The following is a 23,522-nucleotide window of genomic DNA, read 5'->3' as shown; positions in this document are numbered from 1 at the left end:
TAAGTAGTGAATAGTATAAGTAGTGAATAGTATAAGTAGTGAATAGTATAAGTAGTGAATAGTATAAGTAGTGAATAGTAAGTAGTTGGTTACATGGATACATAGTTTTGTGTCTGATGTGAAAATTAATCTAGTTGGACATTTATAAATTGAAACTTTCATATGTTAATGTTAAACTTTACTCAAAAGTAAAGTAAGTAAGAGACAGAGAAGATATTAGAAATTCACTAGGAGGCCAGCAAGGACTAGGTAGTTTAGCCCAAATTTATGGCTATCCACTTATTTATTTATTTTTTTAATTAAACATATAGCATACTTTTATTATATGCCAACTATAAATAGTAACTTCTTTGATTTTCCCAATAGTCTAATGTGTAGTCTAATATTTGTAGTCCTCATTTTACAGACTGTGAAACTGAGGCACAAGAAAGCCAAACATCTAGGAAGTGGTGAAGTTAGAAATGAAATCCAAGCAGTACAGCTCCAGATTCTATGCTATTACTTTTTACAAATATAAAATTATTCTTGAAGAATGAGGTAGTAAGTTCCCTGGGCTGCCGTAAAAAAATACGCAAATTTGGTGTCTTAGGAAAACAAATTTATTCTATAACAGTTCTAAAGGCCAAAATTCCAAAATCAAGGGGTTGGCAGTTAGTTCATTCTGGAGATTCTGAATGAAATCTGTTCACACCCTTCTCCTAGCTTCTAGTGGGTTTAGGCAATTATATGTCTTGGCTATAGACATATACTTTGAAACTTTGCCTCTGTCTGTCTCTCTCCAATACTCGCTCTGCTTTTTCACTCTAAGGACATCTGTCATTGAATTTTGGTCCCAGCCTAAATGATCTCATCTCAAGATCACTAATTACACCTGTGAAGATCCTTTTTCCAAAGAACGTCACATTAACAAACTCTGCAGATAGAACTTTTTTTAACCGCTATTTTAACCACTTTTTAAAATCACTATTCAACCCATTACAGATGGAAACGTTTTATAAAGAACAGTGTAGTAGTCTAGTCTAGATGAGGGTAATATAAAAATGGAGGACCATATGTAAAAATATCTGGGCAGTGAAGATTTATTAATGAATACAAGATAAAAGGTAGAGTGGGGAATAAGATATTCCTGTATTTCTCTAAATATGGTTGTACCATAATGGAAAGAATGCTTAAAAATGATTAATCTGATTGCTTTTATTTATATCCTTTCTTTTTTTTTTTGAGTCGGAGTCTTGCTCTGTCGCCCAGGCTGCAGTGCAGTGGCCGGATCTCAGCTCACTACAAGCTCCGCCTCCCGGGTTTTTACGCCATTCTCCTGCCTCAGCCTCCCGAGTAGCTGGGACTACAGGCGCCTGCCACCTCGTCCGGCTAGTTTTTTGTATTTTTTTAGTAGAGACGGGGTTTCACCGTGTTAGCCAGGATGGTCTGGATCTCCTGACCTCGTGATCCGCCCGTCTCGGCCTCCCAAAGTGCTGGGATTACAGGCTTGAGTCACTGCGCCCAGCCTATATCCTTTTTTTTTTTTTCTTAAATATTATATTCCTGAGCAAAAGGAAGAAAGAAATATTTCCATCTGAATAGTGATTTATAATTAAATGTGAATGCACCAAATGCAAGTGGCTACCTATAAGGAGAGGTAGAGAAGTGAGAAACAGAGATAAGGAGAATCAGCTAGGAAGTGACTCCTCATATACATTTTGTATTTATTTTGAACTACAGGCAATCTAATTGTAACTACAAAGTCTAAGATATATTGCAAATTATTTATCTTCTTCCTATCAACCCCACCCCCTGTTTCACCACCACTATCATAGAATCAAGGTAAGAACAAACAACTTGTGTTTACTTGTCGTTGGTATGTGTGATCTCAGACTAAATAATGTCTTCCAATCCGAATAAAATGGTTGAGACTATTGGGCTGTTCACAAAACTGTTTAGGGGTTAATGTACTGAAGAATGAACACAAACTATGAAGTAGCTATAGTGGAATGAATTGGATTTTCTAAAGCTAGAATAATTCTTTTATTCTTCTCATTCATTCCTTAAATGTATGATTCAATAAAAAGTATGAGCATCTATAGATCTTTATTCACTTATCCAACAGTGGGGGGAGAATCATAGAGGAAGAGAAAGAAGAATAATACGAACTGATGGCAATTATTGTATATTATGTTGTAGGCACTAGTCTAATGTTTTCCACTTATTTAAACCACAAAATAAGGGTAGAATTATTGTTTTCAAAATGCAAGTGAGGAAACTGACACAATAATAGTTTAGATTACTATCCCACAGTCCTATAACTAGAATGTGGCAGGGATAAGATTTGTATGTTCATAGTTTGTCTCCAGACTCCATACTTTTAACCTTTACACTAATAGTGCTATGTTGAGTATGGAATTTGATTTTAATAACAAATACTTAATAGTATCTCACTTTATAAAAAAAAAAGTGCTAGTTGCTATGGGTGAGAGAAGGAAAGACAATCTTCACCATAGATTGTGGGTAGTAGAAGAAGGGAGGGAGAGACTGGTAGTAATGAAGCAAACTAAAACAAATGTGCAAGTTGTCAATTTACTGCCTCTCAGGTTCAAATCCTCCCTTCATTCACTGGTTTTGCAAAAATCGAGCTGCACCTTTTAAATATTTCTCCTTCGCTGCTGAAGCTATGTTTTCTTTTGTTAGTAGAGGATAGAGAAACACCAAGAATAGTTTTCTCTTCTGATTCTGGTATGCTTTGGTTTGCTCGTACTTGCTCCTGCTGTGTAGCTGTCAGCAATGCATATGAGATGTATCCAATGGAGATCAGGCGTGTGGATGCCTTCCCATCAAGTTTCCACAGAACACTGCAAGCAAAAATTCTCAGGGAGGCTTGCAGGCACCCTAGTTGTTGGCATTGTAGCCTAAACCAACCAGCAGGGGCGTTTCCTACTTGCCAATTTCAGCTATAATTTTGTGTCCACCTGCACTCTAGAGAAGTGTTTCCTGTCTTGGCTGACTTCTCTGACTGACAGGCTTTGCCTTACCTCCACCCCAGAGAAGTGTTTCCACCTTTCCTGGTGATTTTGGAGCAGCTCTGATCCAGGCAACACAGAAAACTTCTCTGTTGTGCAGTGAGCTGCAACCATACTTTCTCCAACAAGGCCTAAATCCCAGGTTTGGGAAGGGTCATCCTTCCAAGTTGACTTTTCCTTGAGTACTCTCCCCAGGGTAGTCTTCTGAGTTTTCTTCTCTTCTTTAAAGATAATTTGTCATTATAGTTTATAGTTATTTATATTAAATGAACCCTGTTCAGATGGATTGTACGGTTTCTGCGTTCTGATCGAACCCTAACTAACAAAAGAGGATAATTGAAGAGGATGGGTAGTGCCAATTATTGACTTAGTTAAAAAAGGGAAGGCCGGGCGTGGTGGCTCAAGCCTGTAATCCCAGCACTTTGGGAGGCCGAGACGGGCGGATCACGAGGTCAGGAGATTGAGACCATCCTGGCTAACACAGTGAAACCCCGTCTCTACTAAAAAACACAAAAAACTAGCCGGGCGAGGTGGCGGGCGCCTGTAGTCCCAGCTACTCGGGAGGCTGAGGCAGGAGAATGGCATAAACCCGGGAGGCGGAGCTTGCAGTGAGCTGAGATCCGGCCACAGCACTCCAGCCTGGGCGACAGAGCGAGACTCCGTCTCAAAAAAAAAACGGGAAATATTTGTGTGAATCCTACCAAAAACTGAGAGAAGGAGAGAAGATTTTTACTTGAAATCCTGCCCAAAGACACGTTAAGAGGTTGTGTCTTATCCAAGTTTGATAGAAATAAATGTACTGCAATAAAAATTGGCCATGCTGGCTCCACAGGGTTTCTTGACCTTTTCCCACTGAAATGCATGCCCGTAAGTAAAAATGGCTCACTGTAGCCAGCATTTTAAGCCAAAGCTGATGAATGGTTGTGAAGGTGGCAGAGGAAGATCTCAGAGGTAATTCAGACGAATCAGATTAGAAAAGCATGGCCCTCACTCCTGGAGAATTACTCGAAGTGGGTGGTGTGTGGTAAGCAAAATTCAAAAATATGCAAACTAATTAATAAAAGGCCATTAAAACACATAAACACGGACATCGAATCAAAGCATATGTACAAGTATATCATTCACTTTGTCTTCCAATAAGTGAAAATGTAAAAACATATTGATATTTTATTGTGAATTTCAATGCAACTTTCCTATGTATTCTTTATACTGTAAGGGATTCCTGTAAGTTTCTTTCATGTACAGCATTTTTTAAATGTTTAAGGTAAAAAGCAAAACCAATGAAAGTTTGCATTCTTTTTGTAGTTAACAATTTTTATTAATATGTCTCATAAGTGTATCTTATAAACATGTTTTGTTCTTTGTATAAATTTTATTTTATATATAATTCCAAATGAGCTATAAAGTGTTTATTTCTGTTACATGCCTTATGAAAACAAAGTCACATGCATAGAAGCAGATACGTCATTCCAGGTTTTTTTTCCTTAATACTTCATGCTGACACCCTAAGGAAAAGCAGACCAAAAAGTTGTTTTCACCACCCTCATCTTTATTTTATTAATCATCATTTGATAACTCATCCCAATATTTCTGACGGAAAATGTTACATGTAATTTGAATCTCTTAGGTTAGGTTAGAATTTAGGACGGTACTATAAATTTAGAAGCTAGGACTTCAAAAATAAACAAGAGGGAATCAAAGCAGGTTTGGTATTCCCTTATCAGTGACAAGCACATATCGTTGATTTGTGATTCCATATACATTCTTCTAAAACAACTTGTTAACTGAAAGTTTTCTTGGAAGGGAACCTATGTCTTTCTGCAACTTTCCTGCTATCAACAGTGTCAGATACACGCCAGTTGGTAAAGTCTAGCAATGATCCCCAAACTAAAAAAAAAAATTGAGTATGTGCTATCAATATTTGAATTAGTATTAATTTTAAAATTATACTATTTACAGTATTAAAATATTTTGTATGAAAATGTAAAATAGAAAAGTGCAAGCTAAAATACAAATATAAATCTTAAGATTTTTCTTCTCATGTTCCCTGGGGCACGTGTCCCCATTTTGAAGACCACTGACCAATAGGATTGCAGAGTAGAGGTCAGGTTAGTTCAGGGGGCATTGTCAGGACATTCTATACGATTTGAATTTGTCCTGGTATGCATCCTTCTTTACCCTGTTTTTACTTGTCCCTTTTCTCCTCCATTCATATACACACACAAACATATGATCGAAAGTTTTTAGTTCCAATAGCTACTCAGGACAGGTCTGCATAATAGAAGTATCTCAAATAAGGAGTGATTATAGCCAAGAATAAGCACCTTGAAAGAAATGCATAGTATTAGCTCAGAACAAAAGCACAAATTTAACAGTGTTTCAGATTAACAAATGTTACGCACGTACGTATTTGCACTGAATTTAAGGTTGAGCCACCGGGAAATCTATGGATATACTGATATATACATCAGTTAAAGTTAATAATATAACCTACTTAAATGTGCATTTGTTCCTATCTTTGGTTCATTCCCATTGGGTCCTCTTTTAGGTTCAGCCAGATATTGCACCAGGAAAAGTCAGACATCGATCTTGTCGTGTATTAATTGTAAGTTGAGCGGATGGCTGCACATCTTTAGTATCCTTTTTTTTAATGTTGTCATGGGTGTCATCTCTCTTTCCAGCTTTTTGGTTTTATTGCAGTTTTATTTTCTGTAATTTTCTTGAAATGCGAAAGATACAGTTCTGCTGTGATAAATGAGATGGAGAACCCATAGCTCAGTCACTAGTTTGTTCATAGATTGACCATTGAATGTAAAGTATGTGATGCTAAGAATAATTTTGATGAGATCCATTGTTGAATGTGCAATGATTCATCCTTCTTTGTGAAGTTGTTACCTTTATGTCTCAGTGCTGCATCATTTTTCATGCTTCTCTTTTAATAAGTATTTGGAAGGACAAAAATCTTCCCCCAAAATAGCCTAGGCTAAATTGCATACAAGTGAGAGATATTCACTAAATATATCAATACCTATATGATTGTACAGTTTAACTTCTCATTTTTAATGAGTTTATAATGTGTTATTTTTAGAGAAACAATCTTGTATCTCACTTCCTTCATCTTTTGTTAAATCTCTTATCCCTGCTCTTAAGAATTTCTTATCTTTGACAAACCATATGAAATACAAAACTCAGATATTACATTATCTGATTTACTATGATTCAGTAAAAATGTGACCATTTTTCTGGAATGAAATATACTTATTTCATATGTGTGTTTATATATATGTATGAATTCTAATACATATATTTGAAATTCAAATATATGTATATATAAACTAATATATACGTATGTACGATTATTATATGTCAATTAAAAAAACAAAAAGAAACTGACTGACAAAAATAAGTTATAATTTGGGCATCCTGATGATTCATAATGTGTTCATTTCTGATGGAGAACTTACAAACCACTGAAAATAACTTTTATATATTCTCTGGACTTACATGCTTATGAAGACATATCTTAAAAGCTTGCAATTTGGTGATCAAGTTTTCAACTATAAAAGTGATGTCTTTTTTTGTTTGTAGTTTATTTGAAGAATTAATTTCCTTCCAAAGAGCAAGGATACTGCTTTTACCCTCTAATTAACCTTCTCCCAAAAATCTAACCTATTGACAATAAGCCATCAAAACCAAGTTCCTCTGTTAGAACAAAAGCAAGTGGCCTCTTTGAATCATTTTATAAAGAAGAAAATAAGATATATAAATAGTCATTCCATATATATACATAATCTATATGCCTTGAGACAATAGATCATGCCAGTGTATTTCAGAGGCAAATGGGGAAAAGAAATCCAATCAACAGGAAAAATGCAGCAGTTATGAGAACATGTACTTTTAAAATTTTCACTAATGAAGAGCTGTCAGGGAATTCAGAGATCTTTCCCCAGTAAAGGAGACACTGGCTATGACCATGTGCATGAAAGATGCAATGATTGTAAAATGTGAAAGGAGAATATTGGTATGCTGAATGTTATGTAGAATGTTTGATTTATCAAAAAAAATCAACAAACAAAATTATCACAATCAAACTTGCAGATTGTTTTATTTGAAAACACGGAGACTCGCATTATTAAAATCTCAGTGGATTTTTATGAAAATATAAATCATGTGAAAAAATTTACGAACTAATTTTGTGGAAACCCATTACTTTCCAATAAGTAATCATGTCTATGATAAATTTAAAAAGCAAGGGATAAAAGAAAAAAAAAAAAGCAAAAATATCTAGGATACTTCCTTTCACTTTCCCATACACTGGTCTTACTAAGTACCTACCTTCTAGAATACTAATAGTACTCTAGAGGCCCAGGAGCTAAGAGAATTTTTCTAGTTTCCACTTGCTACCTTTTTCTTACTCTGATCCAGTAATCCAACTTCTTCGATCTTGTCTTGTTACTATTTCGTTTATTGTAAGACCCCTTGTGTCCTTAAGACATCACTTTTAGAGTTGAAAATTTGATCACCAAATTGCAAGCTTTTAAGATATGTCTTCATAAGCATGCAAGTCCAGAGAATATTTATAAAAGTTATTTTCAGTGGTTTGTAAGTTCTCCATCAGAAATGAACACATTATGAATCATCAGGATGCCCAAATTATAACTTATTTTTGTCACTCAGTTTCTTTTTGTTTTGTTTTTTTGATGATTGACATATAATAATCATGCATAATTATAGGGTACAGAGTGATATTTTGATACATGTATACAATGTGTAATGATCAAAACAGGATAATTAGCATATCCATCATCTAAAACATTTATCTTCTTTTTGTGTTGGAAACATTCAAAATCCTCTCTTATAGCTATTTGAAAATACACAATAAATCACTGTCAACTATAGTCAACCTACAGAGCTATAAAACACTAGAACTTATTCCTATCTAACTACTTTTGTCTCTGGTAACCAACATTTCCCTATCCTCTCTGCCCACTAAACTTTCTAGCCTCTAGTAACCATTATTTTTCTTCCTACTTCTATGAGAAAAAGAGCTTACTTATATCAATGATCTCATGTGTATTTCTCTTTCTTTCTTGTCTTATTTCACTTAACATAATGTCCTCCAGTCTAATACATGTTGCTGTGAATGACAGAATTTCATTCTTTTTTATGGCTAAATAGTATTCCTTGTATGAAATACCACATTTTCTTTACCCATTTATGTGTTGATGGACTCTGAGATTGATTCCATTTCTTGGCTAATGTGAATAGTGCTGCAATAAACATAGGACTGCAGATAGCTCTTCAAAATATTGATTTCCTTTCCCTTAAATATATACTAACTAGTGAAATTGCAATATCATATAGTAGTCCTATTTTTAGTTCATGGAGGAGCCTCCATACTGTTTTCCATAATGAATGTGCTAATTTACATTCTCACAAATAGTGTATAAGGGATTATTTTTCTCTGCATCCTTGCCAGTGTTCACTTTTTAAATCTTTTTGATAATAGCCATTCTAAATGGGATGTAAATATTTTTATATCCTTATTGATCATTTGCATGTACTCTTTTGAGAAATGTCTATTCAGCTTGTCAATTTTAAAATCACTTTTTAATTGTCAATTTAAAATATGTATGCTGTTGAATTGTTGGAGTTCCTTATATATTCTGAATAATAATCCTGTGTCTAATAAATTGCAAATATTTTCTCCAATGCTGCAGGTGTCTCTTCATTTTGTTTGGTATAATGCTGCTTATTTTTGCTTTTGTTGCCTATGCTTTTGAGATGTTATACAAAAAAAAAAATTCTCAGACCAATGTCCTTAAGCGTTTCATTTGTTTTCATGGAGTAGGTTTGTAGTTTCAGGTATTAAATATTCAATATACTTTGTATTGATTTTTGTATTTGATAAGAAATATAGGTTTAATTTTACTTTTTGTCATATGGATATCTAGTTTTATCAGCAGCATTTATCGAAGACACAATCCTTTCCCCAGTGTATGTTTTTCTCACCTTTGGCAAAAATCAGTTGGTTGTAAACATGTGGATTTATTTCTGGGTTCTCAATTTTGTTCCATTTGTCTAGGTGTCTGTTTTTCAGTGAATGCCATGCTGTTTTGATTACTATAACATTGTCATATATTTTGAAGTTGGATACTGTGATGATGGAGCTTTGTTCTTTTTGCTCAGAATTGCTTTAGCTATTTGGGATGTTTCATGGTTTTATACAAATTTTGGATTTTTTTTATTTCCATGAAGAATGGCATTGGTAATTTGATTGATAGTACATTGAATTTGTAGATTACTTTGGGTAGTATGGTCATTTTAACAATATTAATTCTTCCAATTCATGAACATCAGATGTCTTTATTTTTTTGTGTGTCCTCTTCCATTTTTTTTCATCAGTGTTTTGTAATTTTCAACATAGGGTTTTTCACCTCCATTAAATTTATTTCTAGGTGTTTTTTTTCCTAGCTACTGAAAAGGGAATTGCTTTGTTGATTTCTTTTTTAGATACCCAATACTGGTGTGTAGAAATGCCATTGATTTTTGTATGTTGATTTTATATCCCACAACTTTACTACATTTATTTATTAGTTCTAACAGAGATTTTTGGGTAGCCTGTAGCAGTTTTTATGCATAAGTTCCTGTTGTATGCAAAACAGTAACAAATTGACTTTGTCTTTTACAATTTAGATGCCCTACATTTCTTTCTCTTTCCTAATTGCTCTAGCTAGAATTTCCAATATTATGTTGAATATGAGTGGTGAAAGTGGACATCCTTGTCTCCTTTTTCTTAGAAGAAAAGCTTTCAACTTTTCTCTGTATACGTTTTTCATATATGACTTTTATTGTATTGAGGCACATTCCTTCTTAACTAATTTGTTGAGTATTATTATCATAAAGTCATGTCGGATTTTATCAAGTGTTTTTTTCTGCATCTATGAAGATGACAATATGTTTTTTATCTTCCATTCTGTTGATGTGTTGTATCACATTTACTGATTTGTGTATATTGAACCATCCTTACATCCTGGGATAAATCTCACTTCGTCATGGTGTGTAATTTGTTAATGTGCTGTTGGATTCAGTTGGCTGATATGTAGTTGAAGGTTTTTGCATTTATGTTCATCAGGGATGCTGGTCTGTAGCTTTTTTATTTTGTTGTGTCTTTGTCTGGTTTTAGTACCAGAATAATGCTGGCCTTATAGAATGAATATGAAAGAATTTCCTCCCCTTTATTATTCTGGAGTATTTTAAAATAATTAGTGTTAGTTCTTCTTTATAATTTTGTTATAATTCAGAGCAATGCCATCTAATTGTGGACTCTTCTTTGTTACGAGACTTCTTTATTAATTGATTCAGTCTTGTCACTGGTTATGGTCCATTCATTTTTGTTACTTCTTCCTGGTTTGATCTTGCTTGTATGTGTCTAGGATTTTATCTGTTTGCTCTAGATTTGTTCAATTTGTTGATGTACAGTTGTTCATAAAGGTATCTAATGATCTCTTCTCTTTCTGTGGTACCAGTTGTAATGTCTCCTTTTTTGTTTCTAATTTTATTGATCTGAGTCATCTCCTTTTTTAAAAAAAATCTTACTTAGTTTAGCTAATAGTTTGCAGATTTTGTTTGTCTTTTCAAGAACCAATTTTTTGTTTGTCTGATATTTTGTGAGTTTTTTTTTTTTTTTTTGTAGCTGTTCTGTTTCTTTCTGCTCTGGTCTTTATTATTTATTTTCTTCTACTAATTTTGGGTTTGGTTTGCTCTTGCTTTTCTAGTTGCATGTGGTATATTGTTAGGTTTTTAATTTAAAAATTTATATTTTTTGATGTGTGTTTTTATATAAACTTTGCTTAGTTTTGCTTTAGCTGCATACATTTTGCTATGTTGTTTTTATTTTTGTTTCAAGAATTTTTTTAAACTTCCTACTTAATTTTATCATTAATCCATTGGTCATTTGTGAGCATTTTGCTTAATTTCCTTGTTCTTATACAGTTTCCAAAACTTCTTTTGTTATTGATTTTTAGTTTTATTCCATTGTGGTCAGAAAATATATTGTATATGATTTACATTTTTACAAAATTTTTTTTATGATTTGTCTTGTGCCCTAACATATGGTCTATTCCAAATAATATTCCATGTCCTGAAAAAAAGATTGTGTATTGTGCATTTGTTGGATGAAATATTCTGTAAATGTCTGTTAGGCTAATTTGATATGTACTGAAGTTTAAATAAAATGTTTACTGATTTTCTGTCTATACGGTCTGTCCAGTGCTGAGGGAGTATTGAAGACATCAATTGTTGTACTGGGATCTATCTCTTCCTTTAGATTTAATAACATTTGCTTTATATATCCGGGTACCTATTGCTAGGTGCATATATATTTACAATTGTTATATCCTCTTGCTGAATATCATTCAATTTCTCAGCCAGAGTTTTTGCTGAGTTTAGACTTTCTGCTAAAAATACACAATGAAGACAGGATAATCTTGAGACAACTGAATATCCACATGCAGAAGAATAAAACTGGATTCTTATCTCACACCATATACAGAATTTAACTCAAAATTGATTAAAAAGTTAAACATAAGACCCAAAACTATAAAACTGCTAGAAGAAAACATAGGGGAAAAGCTCTATGACATTGGTTTGGGCAATGACTTCTTGAATATGACTTCAAAAGCACAGGATACAAAAACAAAAATAGACAAATGGGATTGCATCAAGCTAAAAAGCTTCTGCACATCAAAGGAAACAATCAACAGAGTGAAGAGAAAAACCTACATAATATAAGAATACACTTGCAAACTATATATCTGATAAGTAGTTAATATGCAATATATATATAACATGCAAACAACTTAACAGCAAGACAATAAATAACCCAACTTAAAAATGGGCAAATGACCTGAATAGACATTTGTCAAAAGAAGACATGCAAATGACAGACAAATATATAAAAAATGTTTAACATCACTAATCATCCAGCCAATGAAAATTAAAACCACAATTGGATATCACCTGGCACCTGTCAGAATAGCTATAATCAAATAAACAAAAAGAATAATTGGTAAGGATATGAAAAAAATGGAACCCTCAGAAACTGTTGGTAGAAATATAAATTAGTACAGGCATTATGGGAAACAGTATCAAGATTCCTCAAAAAAATAAAAATAGCACTATCATATGGTTCAGTAATCCTACTACTTAGTATAAATTTGAGGTAAAAGAAATGAGGATGTTGAAGAGATATCTTCATGCCCATGTTTATTGAAGTGCTATTATTCACATTAGTCAAGATGTGAAAACAACTTCAGTGTCTATCAACAGATAAATGGATACAGAAAATGTGATATGTATATAATGGAATACTATTCAGGCATAGAAAAGAATGAGATACTGTCATTCACAGGAACTTGGATGAGACTGGAGGACACTATGTTAAGTGAAATGAGCCAGGCACTGAAAGATAAATGCCACATGATATTACTCATATTTTGAATCTAAAAAAGTTGATCTCAAAGAATTAGATGGTAGAATAGTTGTTACCAGGGCATGGGATTATTGGGGAGAGAGGTTGGTGATATGTTGATGGAAGAACACAAAATTTCAGTTAGATATTATTAGAAAGAATAAGTTCAAGAGATATATTGTTAGTACTCACTTTCTGAAACCTACTTCTGTCAATTCATCCATCTCATCTCCATCCAGTTCTGTGCCCTTGCTGGAGAGCCATTATGATCAGTAGGAGGAGAAGAAACACTCTGACCTTTTGAGTTTTCAGCATTTTTTCATCAATTCTTTCTCATCATCATGAGTTTGTCTAGTTTCGGTCTTTGAGGCTGCTGACCCTTGGAAGGGTTTGTGGGGATTTCTTTTGTTGATGCTGCTGTTGTTGCTTTCGGTTTGTTTGTTTTTCTTTCAATAGTCAGGTCCCTCTTCTGTAGGGATCCTGAGGTTTGCTGGGAGTTCACTCCCATGCCTGGAGATGTCACTTGAAGAGTCTGGAGAACAGCAAAGATGGGTGCCTGTTCCTTTCTCTGGGATGTCTGACCTCGAGGGTCACTAACCTAATGCCAGTAGCAATGCTACTGTATAGGTGTCTGACAACCCCTGTTGGAGGCTCTCACCCAGTTAAGTGGCACAGGGAGCAGGACCCATTTAACAAAGCACTTGGGCTGTCCCTTGGTGGAGGCGGTTTGCTGCGTTGGGAGAAAACCCACTCATCTGGGCTGCCTGGATTACTCAGAACTAGCAGGAGGAAAGACTAAGTCTGCTTGTCCATGGAGACTGCAGCCACCCCTCTCCCTGAGGGCTCAGGCCCATAGAGATCAGAGTTCCATCCCAGAGCCCCTGGCTGGAGTTGTTAGAGTTCCTGTCAGGAGGCCCCACCCACTGAGGAGGGATGGGTCAGGGTCAGACCTGAAGAAGCACTCTGGCAGCTGTTTTCCCCCGCCCTGGGAGCTTAGTGTGTTAGGCAGCTAGCAGTCCCAGTGTTTGGCTGCTGCTCCTTCCCCAAGGAGCTCAGAGGGCTTAGACAGCAGGCAGATGCAGCTGTGGTGATGGCCACCCCTCCCCCAAGGAACTCCCAGGCTTAGGTAGATTCTACCTAAGAGGCTATTGAGAATCTGCATGACTCGGTAGTTGGCTATTTTCACCTCTCCTGTGGTTTCTCAGTTGCTCCAGGCCATCTGGATGCATGTGTGCAGCCTTGGGCTCAGAGGTGTGACATTCCTGTCTTCTTATATTAATAAGAAAAATGAAACAAAATAGTGGTGCAGTGAAGGGGCAGTGAAAAATTTTTGGGAGTGGTATGGAGAGATAATGGGTGATGTTCCTCAGGGCTGCTTCAAGTGGGATTAGGGGTGGTGTGGGAACCTAGAGTTGGAGAGATTAAACTGAAGAAAGATTTGGGGATAAGGGATGATATTGTGGGGTTGTTAGAAGGAGTATTTGTCATACAGAATGATTGGTGATGGCCTGGATGCAGTTTTGTATGAATTGAGAAACTAAATGGAAAACACAAGGTCCGAATAAGAGAAGGAGAAAAATAGATATTAAAGGACTAAGAATTGGGAGGAGCCAGGACATCCAATCAGAGAGTACCTAAAGGGGTTCGTGTCTCCTGTGTCCATGTGAAGACACCACCAAACAGGCTTTGTGTGAGCAACATGGCTGTTTATTTCACCTGGGTGCAGGCAGGCTGAGTCCGAAAAGAGAGTCAGCAAAGGGTGGTGGGATTATCATTGGTTCTTACAGGTTTGGGGATAGGCGGTGGAGTTAAGAGCAATGTTTTGGGTCAGGGAGTGGATCTCACAAAGTACATTCTCAAGGGTGGGGAGAATTACAAAGTACCTTCTTAAGGGTGGGGGAGATTACAAAGTACATTAATTAGTTAGGGTGGGGCAGAAGCAAATCACAATGGTGGAATGGCATCAGTTAAGGCTATTTTCACTTCTTTTGTGGATCTTCAGTTGCTGCAGGCCATCTGGATGTATATGTGCAGGTCACTGGGGATATGATGGCTTAGCTTGGGATCAGAGGCCTGACAGTTCAGCTTAATTATCTGCTTGGTTGGCGAGTTTTGGGGCTCTATGCTTGAGTTTTTTTACGTTGTTATATACCAGGCCAAGTTGATTTAGGTAAAAACAACACTCTTCATTTAAAATATACAGAGTCTTCCTTTTTAAGTTGGAAGCTGAGCTTGGTGAGGTGTTTTTAAAAGACCCTTAATCCGTTCTACCTTTCCTGAAGATTGAGGACGGTAAGGTGTATGAAGATTCCACTGAATACCAAGAGCCTGAGAGATGGCTTGAGTGATTTGACTAATAAAAGATGGATCATTGTCAGATTGAATAGAAGTGGGGAGGCCAAATCGGGGGGTTATATCTGTTAGAAGGGAAGAAATGACTGCGTTAGCCTTTTCGGAGCTAGTGGGAAAGGCCTCAACCCATCCAGTGAAGGCTTCAATCCAAACCAGAAGATACTTAAATTTATGGACATGGGGCATATGAGTAAAGTCAATCTGCCAATCTTGTATTGGAGTAAATCCATGAGCCTGATGTATAGGAAAAGGAGGAGGTCTGAGAAAGCTTTGGGGGCTGGTGGCATGGTAGATAGAGCATTGACAGGTGATGGTCTTAAGAATGGATTTTCATGAAGGGAAGGAGATGAGGGTCTGCAGGAGGCAAGCCAGAGGCTTATATCCCACATGGAAGTGGTCATGAAGGGAAGAAAGAATGGACTGAGCTTATGAGGTGGGAAGAATGAATTTTTCATGATTTAAGCACTACTTGCTCTGAGTTGGAAGAGACTGGTAGAGCAGGTTTTCAGAAGAGTAGGTGGGAGTGATAGAGGAGAAGAAAAATCAGAGGATGCCAGCAGCACAGCCTTATGTTTCAGCTGCGAGTAAGGAAAAAGGATGGGACAAGTCAGGGAGTGCTAATGTGGGAGCTGTCTCTAGGGCCTTCTTGAGAGAGCGAAAGGGAGAATGGGGAAAAGATTTAGGGTCTATGGGATCAGTTATGTTACCCTTTGTGAGCTTGTAAAGTGGTTTGGTTAGGATAGCAAAGCCTGGTATCCAGAGTCAGAAATCCGACAATGCCTAAGAAAAGGAGTTTTTTGTAGAAGGGGCTGGGGTTTGGGAGATTAGCCAGACACGATCAGCAGGGAGAGCACATGTGTTTTTATGAAGAATTATACCGATAGGTAACGAATGAGGAAGAAATGTGGGCTTTGGAAGGGGATACATGATATCCTTTGAGAATAGATGTTGGAGGAGCACGAGGGTGTCCTGTTAGGAAGATTCATAGGAGGGGCTATAAAGTAGAAGGTTGTCAAAATATTGAATGAGGTGAGAAGCCGATGACGGAAAGAGAAAGGACTTGACTGAAGTAATTGGGGCTGTCTCTGAAGCCTTGCGGCAGTACAGCCCAGGTAAGTTGCTAAGACTAATGGGTGTGAGGGTTAGTCCAAGTGAAAGTGGAGAGAGGCTGGAATGAAGGGTGCAAAGGAATAGTAAAGAAATCATCTCTCGGGCCGGGCGCGATGGCTCAAGCCTGTAATCCCAGCACTTTGGGAGGCGAGACGGGCGGATCACGAGGTCAGGAGATCGAGACCATCCTGGCTAACACGGTGAAACCCCGTCTCTACTGAAAAATATAAAAAAACTAGCCGGGCGAGGTGGCGGGCGCCTGTAGTCCCAGCTACTCTGGAGGCTGAGGCAGGAGAATAGCGTGAACCCGGGAGGCGGAGCTTGCAGTGAGCTGAGATCTGGCCACTGCACTCCAGCCTGGGCAACAGAGCAAGACTCCCTCTCAAAAAAAAAAAAAAAAGAAAGCATCTCTGAGATCCAGAAAAGAATGAATTGTGGAGGGAGGAATTGAGGATAGAAGAATATATGGCTTTGGCACCATGGGGTGGATAGGCAAGACAGTTTGGTTGACAAGGTGAAGATCCTGGGCCAGCCTGTAAGACTTATCCAGTTTTTGGACAGGTAGGATAGGAGAGTCGTAAGGAGAGTTTGTAGGCTTTAAAAAGCCATGCTGTAACAGGCAAGTGATAACCGGCTTTAGTCCCCTCAAAGCCTGTTGTGGGATGGGATATTGGTGTTGAGTGGGGTAAGGGTGATCAGGTTTGTAATGGGATGGTAAGGGGTGCATGGTTGGTCACCAAGGAGGGGATAAAGGCGTCCTATACTTGTGGATTAAGGTAGGGAGACACAAGGGGATGATGCGAAGGAGGCTTTGAACTGGGGAAAAGAGCGGCAATGAGGTGTGGCTGTAGCCCAGGAATAATCAGGGAAGCAGATAATTTAATTAAAATGTCTAGACCTAGTAAGGGAGCTGGGCAGGTGGGGATAACTAAAAAGGAGTGCATAATAGAATGTTGTCCAAGTTGGCACCAGAGTTGGGGAGTTTTAAGAGGTTTATGTTGGGGTGATCAGACCCAACACTAGGTCATGGGGGTGACAAAGTCCAGCAGAGTCAAATGATTGAGAAAAAGACAGTTTGAGAGAGAAAGGTGGGACACCAGAGGGCCATCGTGAAGTCTGCGAAGGCCCTGAGTGCTGGGAGCCCATGCTATGTATTGGCAATCCAACAAAGAAACAGGTGGTGAGAATGTGGAGGTCAAAAGGGCAGGTTGCTCAAGAACATGATTTCCAGCTGTGATGGTTTAGCATTTATATGGAACATGTTCTACTACTTGAGATAATGGGAATAGGAGCCTAGGAAGGCTAGAAGCAAGGAGCCAGCAAGTCTAGACACATTCCAGAGGACATTATGCAAGCCCTGCCTCAGTTTCCCTCCCAACACTCAGCTTTTTCCCAACAGTTTAGAAGCCTGGCCATCAATATTCACAACAGTTATGGCGGCAAGGGAAACAGGCCCTTGAAAAGAAGGTAATGTGGAGTGAGTAGCCTCTGTATTGATTAAGAAGGGGACAGACTTACCTTCCACCGTAAGAGTTATGCAAAGTGTCTGTAATGGTCCAGGAGGCTTCCGAGGCGATTGGCTGAGTCAGTCTTCAGCCACTAAGCTGAGAAGATCTGGGAAGGAGTCAGTAAGAGAGCCCTGGGTCAGAGTTCCAGGGGCTCTGCGAGTGGCTGCTGGGCAAATTGGATCGTCTGATTTCCAGTGGGGTCCCGCACAGATGGGACATGGCTTAGGAGGAATCCCGGGTTGCCGGCATTCCTTGGCCCAGTGGCCAGATTTCTGGCACTTGAAGCAAGATTCTGGGGGAGGAGGTCCTGGAGGAATGCCTGGCCACTGTGGTTTAGGCATTTTGAAGTTCTTGTGTGCTGGAGATGTGGCTAGGGTTTCTCCCACAGGGGAGGCAAGTAATTGCAACTCAGAAATATGTTGCCCCTTGGTTTCTTCTTCTCTATTATTGTACACCTTGAAGGCGAAGTTAATTAAATCTTGTGTGTGTGTGTGTGTATGTGTGTGTGTTTTAATATGGGTTGTATTCTCCACATCAAAAGTACTATTCAGTCATAAGGCAAAGTTAGTGTCCTCTTAATATCTCTTTGTCACTTATAAACCACAGACTATCTCTTGTCTCTAAAACTCAGCAGTTTTTAGATATAAATATCCTAACTGTATGCCACTTCCTTTCCTCCTTTCCTACATTCATTTTGAAAACTTACTTATTCAATAAAGATTATGGCATTGATTGACTCTGTCATAAGTTTCTCTTGCTAAAACCATTGATGTTTTTTATATCCACTCAGTGGATCTTCGAACACCCTGACTTTTTTCTTGATGTTGCTTCAAATAATAAGTTAGGCTATTTACCTCAAACACCTATTCTCATGTCATTTTAGAGCACTCAGGTTGCTGTAACAAGGTTCTGTACATTGGGTGACTTATAAACAACAGAAATTTAATGTTCCCAGTTCTGGAGGCTGGAAAGTCCAAGATCAATATGCTGGCAAATTTCATGTCTGGTAAGGGTCACTTTCTAGTTCCTGGACAGTGCCTTACTTACCACTGTGTCTTCAAACAGTAGAGAGGGCAAGGGTCTCTCTGTGGCCTCTCTTTTTAAGGGAACTAATTTCGTTAAGAGGGCTTTACTTTCATGACTTAACCACCCACCAAAGACTTTTCCTCTTAATACTATAACATTGGGAGTTCAAATTTCAACATAAAAATTTGGGATGAAACAAAAACATTCTTTCAAAACATGAAAGGTGTTAGACCTTAGATCTTATTTTTCTGTAAGTTATAAATTATGGTTACTATGGAGGGAATACCTTAACATCAACCATAATTCCACCACTCCACAATGTCCATTTTGAACACCCAGTCTTTATCATATCTCTAGCTCACTTCCTAAATTAAGGCTTCTCGAGGTTTTAGGCTTTTTATTTAATGGTCATCATTTGTATGATATATAGTTTTTTATATGTTTACAATACTGAATACTGATGTGTCTTTAAATCTAAAATCACTCTCTTGTAGATAATATATAGTCAAATCTTATTTTTAACCCATTTTACACTCTTCCTGTTAATTACAATGTTGAATTCATTTACATTGAATTTATGAGGTAGGATTTACATCTTCCATTTTGCCATTTTTGTTTATGTGCATTATGTTTTTGTTCCTGTAATCCCCCTTACTACTTTCTTTTGTGTTAAATAGACATTTGGTTACCTTTACCCACCTTTTTATTATTTCTTAATATTTTCTTTAGTTCTTTTTTTACTGTTTCCCTACACATAACAACATCTAAATATAAAACAATCTAGTTAAAATTAATACCATCTCAGTTTCAATATTATAGAAAATGTCAATTTTCTCTTATCTCCTTTGTGTGAATATTATCATTGAAATGACATCGTTTTTTACACAGTAAATCCCAGAAACAGCTTTGTAATTATTGTTTTATGCAGTCGTCTTTTTATATAAAATAGAAGAAAAAAATTTTAATTACTTTTTTATATTAACTTATTTATTTACCTTTACTGACACTTTTTATTCTCTCATGTGGATTCAAGTTACTCTCCATGACCCATAATTTCAGCTCAAAAGACTGTTCAATATCCCTTATAGGACAGGTCTGCTAGCTACAAATTATCTTAGTTTTTGTGTTTCTGGACTAAATTAATTTTCCCCAACTTTTGAAGGATAGTGCTGCTGGAAAAATAATTCTTGGTTGACAGTCTTTTTTCTATTAGCACTTTTAATATGCCATCCCATTGCCTTTGGACTTCATTTTTATAATAAAAAATCAGCTGTCATTGTTACTAAAGTTTCTTCACAAAAATCTTTTTTTCTGGCTATTTTCAAAATTATCTCTTTGTCTTTGCTTTTCAACAATTTGGCTATTATGTGTCTACATCTTTGATGTATTCATTAGTGTTTAAAATCAACTTTGAGAAGTTTTTTTTTTTCAAATTTTCTTTCCACCTTTTTTCTCTAGCTTTTTATTCAGAGATTATTATTGTATTTATGTTAATATGGTTGATGATGTCTTCCAAATGTCTGAGGTTCTGTTAATTTTTCGTCTTCTGTCTATTGTTACTTTGAATAATGTCAGTTGATTCACCTTCATGCTCAATGCTTCCTTCTCTGCCAGATCAAATCTGCTGTTGAGCTTCCTTGTCAATTTTTCTTTACGGTGGATTGTACTTTTTAACTTCAGAATTGTTCTTTGGAAATAGTTTATTTACCTCTTGGAACATATATATAAGAACTGACTTAAAGTCTCTGTATTACAAGTTCAACACCTGGGTTTTCTCTGGGAAGGTATTATTTTTTTCAAGTGGGGACCATAATTTTCTGTTTCTTTGTATATCTCATAATTGTTTTTAAGAATTGAGCATTTTAAAGAACATAAAGTAACAACCATGGAAATGAGATTCCTTTCCACCCAGGATTGGTGGTGTTGCTAGTTTTTGCTGCTGTTGTCACTGTGGCTATTTGTTTAGTCACTTCTCAGAATTAACTCTCTAGAGTTTGTATTACATGTTGTGTCCAGTCATGGAAGTCTCTTCTCTGTTGGGCTCAGTAGTCAGCTATAGATTATACTAAGGTGTTCTTAAATATTTTGAACTAATATATCTTTCACTTGTTACTATGGGGCTTTGTATGTGTGTGCTAGGGCAAGCCTTTAATGTTCTAGCAGTTTAAATCTCTGTGTTAGCCTTCATTTACTTTTTATACAGTGCCTCAAAGTCAGCCAGAAATGATAGATTGGGATCTCCTCAAGACTTTCCAGGACACGTAGCACAGCCCTGCCTATTAACATGGCCTTCTGGATACTCAGGAATATTTTAGAGCTTTTCAAATCCCCCTATGGACATCTCACTCTCCATATTTTTCTCTTCATTTTCTGGCCACTCTGTTTGCCCCAACCTGTACACTTTACTTCCATTGATTGTTTTAAACAAACCCCTGGTGATAAGATTTATCAATAATTGAGCTCAGTGGCAGGTCAAATAAGACAAGTCCTGTGAGTGTAGCTTTTCCAGTGAGCTGTTAGACTGGTCCATTAGTGACAGTCCTCAGTGTATGGGACTTTGGGAGAACTCTAAACTTTTCTCCCCTCCTCTGTGGCTGTTAGGTTGCTATTAATAGTTTTCATTAACTACTATGTTTATCAGGCTGCTGCTTTTCAATGCCAGTTGAAGCCGAGGATAGGGGCATGGGATTGGGGCAAGTTAAAAAGCCACCAAGCTCAGTTTTTTCGTTTTTTTTTTTACCAAGGTTCGGGTTTTTGGTTTTTTATTTGTTTGTTTTTAGTAAAATAACCCACAAATTCTGGAAATCCTTTGGTTAATTTGAGAGTTCTGAAAACATTGACTTTGACAAAAGTTTATCAGGTGTTCTCATTGGTTTTACTGAGGTGTAAATTTTTCAATGTCCTTACTCTTTTATTCTGTATTTCTCATTTGTAAATTTTCAAATTCCAAGCTTGAGAACATTAATAGATATACTAACATCAAAAGAAATATTGATTATGTGATAAAATATTTTGAATTAAATGATTATATTCTTGTCCTGCAAGTTATTGAAGCCCCATTAATTAAAAATCAGTTCACTTTGCTTCAATTTACTTATCACTTAAACATCACATAAAAGATATCAAAGTAATTTTTAAATTGAACTTTCAAGAGATCAAATATTATTTCCCTAGAACTCAAACTTTCTATTTTAACTCATTATTTCAATCTTTTGAATGTGTGTTATTTCAGTTTGGGGTAAGGATAGTAAGGCAGCATTGTCTTAGTCCATTTTCTACTGCTCTAGCATAATATGACAGACCAGATAATTTGTAAAGAAAAAAATGTTTACTTGGCTTAGTTCTGGAGCCTGGGAAATGCAAGGACATAACACCAGCATCTGCTCGGTCATCTGATAAGGGCCTTTTTAATGAGTCATCCCATCGTGAAAAGCAGAAAGACAAATGAGTTCATGAAACAGAAAGAGGGAATTGGGCAGATTTTATCCTTTTATCAGGAACCCATAACCATAACCCACTGCCATAATAACAGCATTAAACCAGTTTTGAAGGCAGAGCATTCATGACTTAATCATGTCTTAAAAGTTTCACTTCTAAATACTGTAATAATGACAATTAAATTTCAATATAAGTTCTGAAGGGGGTATTTAAACCATAGCAAACACATGTTATGTGTTTCTTAATTTTCTGTACATTTTACTGGTTATTTTTATTATACACAGGAAAATTGTTGTAGAAAATTCACCAAATTGTTCAAAACTTTATACTTAGCTTAATACACATAATTCAGAGCAGATAGGTTTATTGTAAAATATTAGTTACGTGATTATTAAAGTGTTTAAGACCTTTGGTGACATTAGACATTAATATTGAAATTTATCTTCATATCCACTCACTGACTTTTTAAACATGTCCAAAATTGTAGTAAAAAGAGTGGGCTTAGGGTGGTAAGAGAGAAAAAGAAAATTCATATGCTTCTGGAGTATAAGTCAGACATGTTAGTAAGAACTTTTATACATATTACATTATATATTTGATTTATTCTCTTATGTACCTTCAGTCTAGAATGGAGACTATATAATAGTCTTTGAAGTGACCTACAGCCTTTATATTGAAATTCATTTCTCATTCACTTTAGATAATATATATTTATGTTCTTCTTTTTAAAATATTTAATCTATTACTGGTACTTATTTCCACTACCCCGACCCTTGCTTTGTTAACATGAGCAATCTTACCCCAATCAATCTATCTTTGCATATAATGTTGCCTCATGATTCTTTAATTTACAACAATTCATTAATACTCATCTACGAATATAACTATTGGGTACTAGTACTGTAAAATATTGTAATGTATTTAATATTAAAGCTCATCAATCTACATCAGTAAACTATTATTTATTATGTTCTGTCTTACTAGTTCATGTTATTAATTTTTTTTAAAAAAGGCTAGAGTCTTGCCTGGGATATGACCAATGTGGTAGCATATTTTATACTCAGAAATATAGTGTATATGTCCAATACATTATACATTATTATTATTTATTGCTTAGTTGAAGACACCAAGTTATCTCCAAGTTATTATTACTTGGAATCAATAGAACATATGAGGTCACTGATACATGCAATTAGAAAAACCTTAATATTATTGAAAACTTGACCAAACTGAGGTATAATCTAACTAACTAGTAGATAAATGGCATTATATGTCAGGTGCAAATGACTGCTGCCTGGATTCTCTCAGTGGTAATTGTTGATGAAACAGATGATAATTTAAGATCTGCATGCATCCAAAGTTGCTGAATAAAATATCCAAAGAAAATATTCTCATTCGCCAACTTACACAGAAATAATGGGAGAAATGGCAGGTATGAAATGGTTCTCTAAATTGGATAATACAGTCACATTCTGGCAAAAAAGTTTAGCTAATGAAAGTCAAAGAATACACACTATAAACACATTGTATGGGTAGCATACTTTCTTAAGAGGTCCATGTCATGTACATTTTTGGAAGGAAAGATAAGATTTTGTAACAAACAGC

Source organism: Colobus angolensis, unplaced genomic scaffold (genome assembly GCF_000951035.1).
Source record: "Colobus angolensis palliatus isolate OR3802 unplaced genomic scaffold, Cang.pa_1.0 Scaffold11, whole genome shotgun sequence".
NCBI classification, from domain to species: Eukaryota; Metazoa; Chordata; class Mammalia; order Primates; family Cercopithecidae; genus Colobus; species Colobus angolensis.
The sequence above is the reverse complement of the archived record's forward strand: the minus strand, read 5'-3'. Positions refer to the sequence as shown.